The following is a 12,142-nucleotide window of genomic DNA, read 5'->3' as shown; positions in this document are numbered from 1 at the left end:
GCGGCTGCCTCCTCTCCTCTTTGGCCCCTTCCTGGCGTTCTCCTCTCCTTGGCACGGCCAGCCTTGGCATCAGCATCTGGGTACTGAAAGATTTCCATTCATGACCATCTGATCCCTAATTATTTCTGTTAATTACTTGGACAGCTTTCCCAGCAAAAAGGACTCAGGGAGGGGAAGAAGGAGGTGTTATTCACCTGTCCTTGTCCACCACCTGCCTTGAGAGGGAGGAGGCTGTGTACCATTCAGGTTATTCGATTTTCCAGAGATTTGCGCTCAAGGGAGGTCAGCCTGTCACTTTGATGAGTTCCCTCTAAAAGCTTATTCTCTCGCTAATCCTGAATCTTCTAAAGTGCTTGATTGCTTGTTGAGGGGAGCAAGTGTGATGGCAGGAGAGGGTGGGGAGAGGCAGCGCAATGTGGAATTAACCGCCTCAATTATTCTGGTCCCCACCCTCACTCCCACATCCAGGGAAAGGCCTGCACGGAGCCACTCCGCCTGGAAGAGAAGTCCAAGCAGGGCATTAAACGCCTGCAGCTCCCACGCCCCTCAAACCAGCATCAGACACATCGTCAAACCCTGCTCCTCTCTGGTTCTAGGGAGAGTGTAACAGGCTCCCAGGTCATCTGGCTTTGCACTTTCCCTTCATTTCCCCCTACTTGCGCTGCCTAAATCCTCCTTGTCCTAGATGATTCTTAACTGGGACTCACTCATTCATTCAACACTTGTTAAGTGTTTCCTCCGGCCCCCCCGTACAGGACATACAGCAACGCAGGACCAAGAGGCTCTCATCACAGGCAGTTTTCCACTAGATCATAAACACGTGATCGTAACAATGTGATGAGTTAGACCAGGGAGTTTTGGTGCCTGGGGGGCCCAGAGCAGGGACCAACTCAGGGTGAGGGGTCAGGAAAACTCGTGATCATAACAATGTGATGAGTTAGACCAGGGAGTTTTGGTGCCTGGGGGGCCCAGAGCAGGGACCAACTCAGGGTGAGGGGTCAGGAAAACGGTCCTTAGTGAGATCTAACAAGTCTGTCCAAAGCCCCGCACAGGGAGAGGACCAAACCCTAGTGGGCTTCTAGAAGTGTAAGACCATGTCCCTAGGAAGACCCCAGTGGCCCCCCAACCATCAAATGCCTGCCTGGGAAAGCTCTATGCCGGGAGAATTTATCACTGTTCCAGCCAACCCCTGGCTGACATAGACCCCAACCTCCCTTTCTTAGAGATTTATTAAAAAGGGCTTACACTTGCGAACCCTTCCTCTGTCCCTTTGAGGTGTATATGTAGGTGTATCCTACAACCCAGGGATGTCCAAGCCCTTCGCAAGTACAACCTGGCCACCTATCCCCAGTGACAGACTGTGGCACTAAGTGAAGTTTCTCCTGCATCTGTCCAGCCTCCTTCCTTCTGACCATTCAGTTTTGCCCAGCTGGCACTCAGCTTGCCCTGCAAACTCCCTGCTGGGCTGGTTCAGGGCTGCCCAGCCCTTCTTGGGGACCAAGCGCATGCTGCTGCCTCATGGCTTCTTTGTTCCCATTTAAAAGATCAAGATATCAGGAGTTCCTCTCGTGGAGCAGTGGAAACTAGTATCCATGAGATGTGGGTTCAATCCCTGGCCTTGCTCAGTGGGTTGGGAATCTGGCATTGCCATGAGCTGTGGTGTAGGTTCTCCAAGTCTGTTTGAGCTCCAGCCATCACTTCAGCATCCTAGCCAGCAAGGAGAAAGACCAGAGGAGAAGGACACCCCACCCCTCTTGAGATTTTTCCAGAGGTTCCACACAACATTTCTGCTTATTTCTTAGTGGTTTGAAATTGGTCTCCAGGTCATAACTGCTTTAAGGGAAAATGAAGTCATTTAGTCATTCTAGGTAAAACATTGTTTTATTAGTGGCAAAAAAGGGGCAGGGGAATGGGTATTGGGAGGTAACTGGAAGTCTCCTTCTACATGAGTTATATATCTATATATTTGGAAAATCTCTCCACCACCCCCAACAGCTTCAGTCTTGCATGCGACCTGGGCTGAGCAGAAAATGCGTATGTTCAGAAATCTGTATTTTCAGATTTGCCTACTGGCTAAAATGCATTTGTAACCCTGACATCAAGACTCTTGGCACTTCTGCTGTCATTCACAGACGTGCCTGTGCTCAGAGAGAAGAAAACCTTGAGTCACCCAATGTGTGTCCCCGCTCAGGTCAAAGTGACACCCTGTGTTCTCACCTTTGGATGTCTATGTGGTGCCAATTTTTGCACATTTTCTTGGTGATTTCACTGTTTAAAGTGGCGAAGGGCTGTCTGGTGCCCCTGAGCACGCAAAGCCGGTGAGGTGCCTGATGGGGAAAGCACGTGTCAGACCTTTGATCAGGCCCGAGTATCAGTGCTGGCGGCCAAGAGTTCAATGTTAATGAGTCAACTATACGTAGCAAGTAAAGTGTCTTTAGACAGAAACATACATCCAACAAGGTTATGTATTGATTGATTGATAAAAATGTGACCCAAGGCTCAAGAATCCTAACCCTGTGTTTTCCCCCATCTCTCCCCTGTGGCGGGGTGGGGGTGGGGGAGCAGTGGTTCAGTATTGGCCAATTCAGCGTTCAGTGACTGTATAGAATGTTGATTACGGCAAATAACTACACACCCACATCATATAATGCAACATTCCTGTGAAGGGAGGATCATTAAACTAACTCATTGGACAGATGTGAAAACCAGTTCAGAGAGGCTGAGTGACTCCTGCAAAGCGGCACAGCCTGCAAACTTGCCGGAATTCAGTTCTGTCCAACCCCAGTTCTCCCTCTTGCCCCGTCCAGGCTGAATAGAGTTGGAGTACAGCCAAAAACCAAGCTGGAGATGGCAGGGTAGAAAATTATGCTCAGAGAGGTCATGCATCCAGCTCTGCGGAGCACAGGAGCCCAGAGACCCCACCCCATTCCACCCCCACCCCAGGCCCCACAATCTGCAGAGGGGCCTCAGGAAAAGTGAACAGGGGTGCTGCCTGGGGCCTCCAGGGCTGAGCTGTGGAGTGGGCGGGTGTGGACTGTTCTATATAACTGAGGATTGATTGCTGCTGTCTGCCTGCCCTCTGTCTGCCTCACAGACAGACGACGGCCATCCTCCATCCTTACATAAGTCTGCAGCGGGCAGCCTCCCTGCTCCCCGCCACTGCCCTCCACCCCGGGTGCTGGCCAGCAAGTCCCTTCCCATATGGGCCACAGTGGAAGGAAGAGACATTCACCTTTGGAAAAATTTAAAAACTGCAGTCAGTGATGGAGCAGCTTGCATTGTTTCCTGGGGAAAAGAAGACCCAGAGGAAACCTTGAGATAGAAGCAAAATTAGCATGGCTGTGGGACGCTCAGAGGCAAAAAGAAGAAAATAAGTATTTCTAATCCTTGGCATTTTACCCCCCAAGTGGAAAGGGCAGCCTTGCCCACTAGGTTTCCTGCAGGGTTTGATCATCAATGATTGGCGATATGGTGGGGTCCAGGCTGGAGCATCACTAGGAAGGTTTTGCAAGGAAAACCCCATTCCTGGAGTTCCCGTCATGGCACAGTGGTTAACGAATCCGACTAGGAACCATGAGGTTTCGGGTTCGGTCCCTGCCCTTGCTCAGTGGGTTAGGGATCCAGCGTTGCTGTGAGCTGTGGTGTAGGTCGCCGACGCGGCTTGGATCCTGCGTTGCTGTGGCTCTGGCGTAGGCTGGCAGCTACAGCTCTGATTCGACCCCTAGCCTGGGAACCTCCATATGCCGTGGGAGAGGCCCAAGAAATGGCAAAAAAACCAAAAAAACCAACCAACCCACCAAACAAACAAACAAAAAAACCCGTTCCATCGGGGCTCCAATCTAGCTCTGATTGTTAGAAGCCACTCTTGGGGGTGGGGAAGGGCGGGGGAGTAAAGGACTAGGAATTCACAGGACTTTCCTTTCTGTAAAGGCAATCAATACTTGAGGCTTTTTGAGCCACATGCTGCCTCTTGGTATAACTTTCTTGGTTTTCTTTCTTTTGTTTTTATAACTCTTTAGAAATGTAAAAAACCATCCAGGCCAGATCCATGAACAGATGTGGCTTTGATTTGGCCTGTAGGCCATAATTTGCTGACCCCTGGCTTAGAGAATAAAGTGTAGTTGGAGCCTGGCGTTCAAAGTCCCCTGTGAGCATCTCCCAAGCCCTTTTTTAAGCCTTATCCTGTTGCAGCAGCTGCCCAGCAGCCCTGTGCTGCAGTGTATCAGCTCTAGCGACAGCCCTGTGGCTGCAGTGTATCAGCTCTTTTACCCGGCGAGAAACCAAGCAACCACTTGGCGAGTTGGAGAACTCAGGTTTATCACACCAGCAGGCTCAGAGGAGATTGCTCTCTGGAGTCTGAGCTCAGAAGAAGGGTTTCTCAAGGCTTTTATGGGCTACCTCTTCCAGGTCCATGCTTGGCTGGTCGGACCAGAGTGAGGTCAGGCAAGGTAGTAGATGCGGAAACAAGTTTACAGAAGCAAGATGTGTGGTTGAGGGGTGGTTAGGGCAGTTGGCTGGACTTGGCTTCGTCATGATGGCCGGGGTCTCTCCTTTCTACCTTTTTATCAGGACATTTTCTCCTATAATCCTATATTAGTGTCCTTCCCTTTACTAAACGTCAGCAGAACCAGAGCTCTCACCCTGGACCACCCAAGCCCTCTGCCTATGCAGCACCCCCTTACACAGTTCCTTCCTCTGGAAAGCCAGCTACCAGCCTCTTCCACCTGTTGAAATCCTACATCTCAAATGCTGTCTCCTCTACGAGGCTTTCTGGATCCTCCTCTACAGGGTGTGTTGTCTACGTCTGTGAATGCCTTTTCCCAGAGTGGTGCAGTGCACAACCTGTACAACAAAATGTGGCAGCCTGTCTTGCCCGTAGATGCAAATAACCTCTCCCTTCTCTGAACTTAAAATATATATGGAGTTCCCATTGTGTCTCACAGGGCTAAGAACCTGATGTCTCTGTGAGGATGTGGCTTCTATCTCTGGCCTTGCCCAGTGGGTTAAGGATCTGATATTGCCACAAGCTGTGGCATGGTTTGCAGATGTGTCTCAGATCCAGTGTGGCTCTGGCTGTGGCTTAGGCCTCAGCTGCAGTTCTGATTCAACCCATAGCCTTGGAAATTTCATATGTCACTGGCGTGGCAGCAAAAAAATAAAATAAAACATACGTATTATGTTTTATATACATTATATATTATATATGTTTTAAATTATAGATGACATGTGTTTTATTTTATAAATGACATATGTATTTTATTTTATATAAAAACATATTTTATTTTATATATAAAACATACATATGTTTTATTTTTTACATAAAATTTAAAAATATATTTTTTAATGAAACATTGTTTCTATCTAGATTCATAGTTTTCCACACATGGGTGTTCAAATCTCTAGCTTTTCTTTCTTTGACTACACTATATTGTTGAGTTTACCTCCCCCCAAACTAAAAAAAACAAATGTACCTGCAATATGTTCACTTTGTTCTTTTCCACTTTCCATGTGGCAGATAGAAGTTCCCGAAAATGGCTGCAGTGCCATCTCCCACCCTATATGGCCTTCTGCATGATTTTGTCATGCCTCCATCAAGAGGTGGGGTCTGTTATATTTGTGGGGAGAGGGGTCAGAGGGGGGGTGTCTGGAGACAGCTCTGAGGATAGAATATGGGCAAGCAGTCATGCTGGACTAGCTCCTGGAGAGGAGCTTAACTGGTCTGGCAGGTTCTGCTTCCTGCCCCTTTGGAGCAAACCTCATATAGGAAGTTCAGCTCCTCCAGGGCCACTGGTGATCCTGGGCTGGTAGGGAGCTCAGTCACTGGTGGGTGAAGGGCCACATGGAGAGAGAGGACAAGGCCAGGGGCACCAAGGGGCCAGACAGGGGAAACAAGGAGCCACCTGGACCTTCCAACCCCATGGACACCTGGAGATACCAGGCCACAGACACATGGCCTCAGGTGAGCTGATCAAATCTCCCCAAGTGAGACCGGAAAACAGAGACAGCGGTTCCCATGTCACTCACCTGAATTCCTGAACCATGAGCGTTAAAACATGGGCTGTTGATTTTCCATCACTGAGTTTTAGTCTGTTACACAAACACAGCCAGCCAGAACACCCCATCCTAACCTGCGCCAGCATCATCTCTTGGCCTTCCGGAACCGATTAACTGGGCTCCCCTCCAATCCATCCTCCACCCAGGCGCCAGAACCATCTTAATCGGATCACACCTCTTTCCACTTAGGGACCTCAAAACCTTGCAAAGCTTTTCCATTAGTCTTAGAGCACATCTGAACCCTTTCCCGTGGCCTCTGAGGGCTGGTGAGGCTGCTGCCTCACCAACCCACCTGCCTCATGCCAGGAGCTGCCCCAGCCAATCTTAGGTGGGGAATCAGACCTGACTTGCTAGGCGCCACCGAAACTCTAATCAGACTTACACTCTAGAAGGCGGATCCCGCCCCCAACAGTGAGCAGCCTTGGTGGCCAGCTACACAGTTATTTGTTGTGGGATATTTTTTAAAACTTCCCTTCACACCCTATCCCAAACCATTACCCACATTCCTAGAGAGATGGTCTCCCCCTAACCCTTGAATACTGACTTAGCCCAAGAAGGAACCTGTGCTAAAAATAGAAACCACCCCTTTGCCTGTATAACTAATTGCTCCCTAAGCAGCTGGGAGCACGAGTTCTCTCTCAGGGCTCCAGGCCAGTCTGTTGGGCAATAAAACTTCCTTAAAGTCTCAGCGCTCCAGGCTCCTGCCACTTCTTTGATTTTCCTTTCTCACAGCCACATTCTGCTGGGTCCTAGAATATGCCAGCTCTTTCCTGTAGCAAGGCTTCTGTACAAGCTCTGCCCCTGGCTGGCCTGGATTGCTTTTCCCAGGGGTTGAGAGGGCTGGCTTCTCATCAATCAGCTTGAGCAGCACCTCCTCAGAGAGCTTTGCCTTGGCCACCAGATCCAAATTCGGTCCTCCCGCCAGCCCCATCACGGGGGCTCTGCCTTTGTTCCCTATCTCTTCTCCTCTGAGTCCTTGCCCACAACTTGCAAAGGCTTTGATTTTTATTTGCGGATAGTCAGTCTCACTCGCTAGAATGTAAACCCGTGAGCACAGGACCAGCATCTATCTTGACCATCTGCAGCCCCAGGTCCAGCCACAGTGCAGGGCAAAGAGCTCAGTTTGTGGAACGAGTGAATGAATGAACAACAGTCTGCAAGGGCTGGCTCTGCCCTAACGCGTCTCCCAAATCCACAGGACTTGGCAGGTACCGGACTCTCAGCACATATTTGCTGAACAAATGTGGTGATGCCCTCATAGGGGTTCTACGTGTGCCCCTTACGGTGGGAGCTGGGTGGGCCAAGCAAGGGGGAAGTGGAAGATGAGCCCTGTAACCCGAGAGGCCACCCTGCAGTCTTCAGAAGGGTCCTAGGTGAGGGGGCAGAGAACGGAAAGTAGTGATGCCAACAGGGATGGAGAAGACACAGGTAATTGTAGAAATCCCAGTAGCGGATCAAAGACAGAGATGGAAATCTAGGGGACTTTGGGAGATCACTATAAGTTAATAAATTGCTCAAAAAAGCCATCAGAACCAGGCAGGCTTGCTTGACTAGTGGAAGTGTGAGAATTGCCCCAGATTGTTGGGTGGGGGATGGGATGAGGCTTGCTTTCAGATTCAGACCAAGGGCAGGAGTGTAAGGAACGCCCTTCTGCAGATTTGAATATACACCTTACTGGACACCAAGAAGGAGCTGCTACTCCCAGAAAGGAAGAAGCGGGCTTTTGAACCCCCACTCCTCTTGGAAGATAAAACTGTAGCCCACTGGATCCTCAGGGCAGAGCTTCTGGGCCTGCTTGCTTGCATCTCTCACAAGCATCCTATCTTAATAAATCTATTTCTTGCCTATCACTGTCTCTCACTGAATCCCTTCTATGCAGAGGCATAAAGAATCTGAACCTCAGTAAGTCCAGACTTCAGGTGAGTGCTAATTTAAAATGTGGGTTCAAGTCCCAGTCTGAGTTTGGGCTGGGTTCAGGCTGTGAGTGCTGTCAGTTTCAACACTGCCTCCAGCCAATGAGCCCTGAGGGAGATGAGTGAGAGAAGGATGATGTGACCAGCCGAGGCCACTCTCAAAACCCATACGGTGACAAGAGTAAGGCAGGCAAAGGCTTTGGCCCCAGGTCTCAAGCCAAGCATCCACAAATAATTGCTGAATTCAAAGTTCTTGCATCATCCTGGGCTTGGCCATTCAATCAAGGTTGACAGACAAGAGAGAGCCCAGTGGTGGGGGGCCCAGCCCCTCCCAGACCCCCAGGTTTCCTGGGGGAGAATGTGGTCTCTCCGAATCCCTGACCCACACTCCTTCCCCTTTCTCCTTCCTCCTCTACCTTTCCTCTTTTCCTTTCCGCCCCCTCCATCACCTCCACCCTCATCCTCAAAGCCTGCAGCTCAGCCCGGGTGGGTCCATTCACAGGGAGATGGGGCCCTGGAGTGCCCAGCTGTCCAGAGATCCAAGCCACAGTCTCCCGGCCCAGCAGTATCGGAACAAAGCCAACATTTGGACCTGTACTCGCATCTTCTCACTCTGCATCTTCTCACTCTGTTCTGAACGTGGGGGCTGGGAAAGAGGCGTGACCCCTCAAGTTACCACCCCTCAAGCCTCAACAGCAATAGCATCAGCAATATGCATCGGGCATCTGCATGGGCCAGACATGGAGTCACTGCTGTGTCAACATTGATGAATAAGGCAGGTGAGGTCTCATGCGCTCCTGGAGCCAGTCGTCCAGAAGAAACTAGAAGGCACATCATTTCAAATTGTGATGTGTTTGTTCTGTGGAGGAAACCGTCATGGTGAGTGATGGGGGATCAGCAGAGGTGGTCAGGGAGGTGTCTCCGAGGAGGTGACATTGAAGCTGAGACCTAGAGGATAAGAAGGAACAGGTCTAGCAAAAGGAGAAGGGGGAGGAGAGGATTCCAGACTGAGCAGAGAAGTCTCCTTCCACTCCCCCGACCCGCCAGAGCCAAGGTCATACAGCCCATTGAAGCTGCCGGCACCAACTCCCATCCCAGTGTCCGGCAGTGGGAGACTTTACCCCAGAGATGGAACGGCCACCTCTGCCTTGCTTGGAGGTGAGTTAAAGTCCCCTGGCGCTGCTGAGGAAGGTGATAGCATTTTGATTTATCTCTTGCTGACATTCCTCCTGGTCGGTGATGAGGCAGCACCTAAATAGACCTGAAATGCATTTGGAGACGCCAACCTGTTTTCGTATTTACTTGGGAAGCAGAAGCTGCTCTGCACAAAGAAGAAACTATGTGACAGCAAAATGAATTGTTGAGAAGCTGAAAGGCTTGGGCCAAATCTGTCTGCAGAGAATGGATGCCGGACAAGCTGCCGGTTTAATGCCCTTATTTATCACACTGACCAGAGTCTCTTTAAGACAGTCTTGGTGAATAAATCAATTTTGAGCTTATCAGCAAAGCAAAAAACAAAACAAAACAAAACAAAAACCAACAACAAAAAAACAAACAAAAAAAACCACAACAAAAAACCCTCAAACCAAAAAAAAAATCTGCTGTTCATTAGTCCTTTATAATGTTTCTTGATTGTACCAGAATATAAATTTGAACCTCCAGGGGTATCTGAATTAGGCAATATTAGGTGTTTTTCTTTTTCTTTTTTCTTTTTTTAACCTTTCCCTCTGACCTTAGAAATGGCACCTGCTTCCTGAAAACTAACTTTCCCCTTTGACTTCCCTGCAAGACCCTGGCAGATAAAATCCCTTTTACGTCTTCTCTTTCTCCTCTTTGTCTTGCTCAGTGTCTTGGATTTTCTACGTTGTCCTAAATAGAGACAATCGCCAGGCAAACTCAAGGATTCAAATCAGATGAGGTGAATGTGTAGGTTGTGTAGGTTGTGCTCTGGGCTAAACAATGGATTCAAAACAATGCACCCCTGCCTCCCTTAAGGAAAGCACCAAAGGAGAAAAGGTAGTCAATCTTTAAAATGCCCTCTCTTTTTGTTATCATCTTTTTTTTTTTTTCTGGAGGAACAGGGGGGTCTTTTGAGGATGAAGCCTTTTCCGAGAAGTTCGGGGCCATCATTAAAGCCAACGCGATCTCTGCCCTCATTTTTCCCTCCTGGGAGCAAAGAGCGATTTGAATTTTCGAGGAGGTTGAGCCCTCTGTCTGTAACCACATCAAAGTGGGTCACAGATCTGCTCTAACAGATTTTGCCATCAAATGCAAAGCTGGCACCAGGCCCGACCCACGGTGGAAAGTTAATAGATTATTTCTCATCCTGGAGTCTTTGGATTGCGAGGAGCTGCTGCGGATGGGAAAGCAGGCCACGATGTTAAGTGGCAGGAACACTGTCATGTTTTGACAGCGAGTTAACTTTCAGACAACCTCTCCCGGTGCCCGCTCATGAATATGGATATGTTTAAAGAGCAGTTGGGTGAGAAGCAATTACCTCCAGAATTTGCTCCTTTTCCTTAAAGTATCTTCTTGAAAGGCGGTCTCCCCTTTGCCCGGCTCTGCTCTCTCCTAAGGGCTGAATGCCCAGGTCTGCAATTCCTGGAGCCGTATTGACTGCTGGTATTGTAGTCATGGTCTTTTTTCCCGCGAATCTGATGTCTAGGTTGGTCACCCAGCAGCACCCTCATCTAGAAGCAGGTTTGGCTAGGAGTAGTGGAGTCCCATTCAGACCCCTGTGCTGGGCGTACCCCTTCTTGACTGCTCTGAGGGTTGATGGCCAATGGGACTCGCTTCTGCTTCTTCTAGAGAATCACCCCCAGCAGCAGTGGAGCCCTCGTGGCAACCTGCCCCCGGCATCCCACAGCCGTAATGCTCTGACACAGGAGAGCAGAAGGCGGCTGCCTGGCCTCCAGTTGGGAACCACGCTATGGTACATGCTGAGCCCCAGACCCATCACCATGGGGTCAGGCAGAATTCAGCTCCAGCTGCGACCACGGCCTTGCTTGGCTCCTCCTCTTGCCTTGTCCCATGTCCCTCATGCTCTTCTCCTGCAAGCCTTCCCCAGGTCAATCCTGAGTGCCTACCTCCCTATATCACTCTCTGCTTTTAGTAAACGGGACCTAAGCAATTTGGATACAGGTGCTCAAAAGGCACCAACAAGGCACAGTGACCAACACAGATAAAATCCATCCTCATGATCTTGGCAGAAGGGCTCTTGCATTTGAGGCCATGGAAGCCGACCATGAACATCGAGGGCATTTCTCATCCCATGGGTGGATTGCAGGTTGCAGCTGCGATGCTCTTCACGTGGGGAATAAGTGCTGTTCTCAGAAGGAAGCTCTTTACACTAACGGCTACACAGTAATATGAGACTGAGCAGGTCAGGAATGGACATGCTGGAGGGTAGTAGCAAGAGTAACCAACAGCCTAGGGAGGTGAAAAAGGGCCTCTCCAACAGTGCTTGCACATTTGGGGGAATATATTCAGTAACAGTCTGAGACCCTCAGATTGTACCCAGCCCCTGATATCTCTATGGAAATCTCCATCATGTTATTATATTTGTATGTTACATAGGTTAGACCTAAGATAAACCTTCTAACTTATGGTAGCATTAGCTGAATCCTTCAACGTCGCTTGAGTTAACTGGTGAGTGTTAAATCTTATAAGTTCAGAAAAATTTTTTTTAATAAAGAGCATCCAGAAACCTATAGTAAATATAATTCATGGCGAATCAACAGAAGCAGGGTAGGCTGTTTGTTATAATATGTCTTTGCTACTATTCAATGTTGCGCTAAGGCTCCTGGCCCATTTTACATGAAAAGGAAAAAGAAATAATAGCTATAAACATTTGAAATGAATAATGTAGATAATATGATTGTCTACATAGAAAATCTAAGAGAATCCACTGGTAAACTTTTTTGAACCAGTTTATCAGTCAGCGCAATGGGCAGGTACAAAATTAATGGACAGAGATCGGGACCTCTCAGACTTCCGATCTTTGCCCGAATACCTAAGTGCAAATTTAGAAATGCTGGATAAGCTATAATACAAACTACTTTTAATGCATAGCTGAGCCCATAAGGGGGGTGAAAAGGGGAGGATTTATTTATACATTGGAGCAAAATGAAGCTTCAAACTAGAGTGGTGAGAACGTGAACCAACATAATGACTTC

This window comes from Sus scrofa, chromosome 6, assembly GCF_054392235.1.
Source record: "Sus scrofa isolate SSC_HxYL_T2T_F1_AM1 chromosome 6, Sscrofa_HxYL_maternal_Yorkshire_Landrace_v2.0, whole genome shotgun sequence".
NCBI lineage: Eukaryota > Metazoa > Chordata > Mammalia > Artiodactyla > Suidae > Sus > Sus scrofa.
This window is presented reverse-complemented; position numbering follows the sequence as displayed.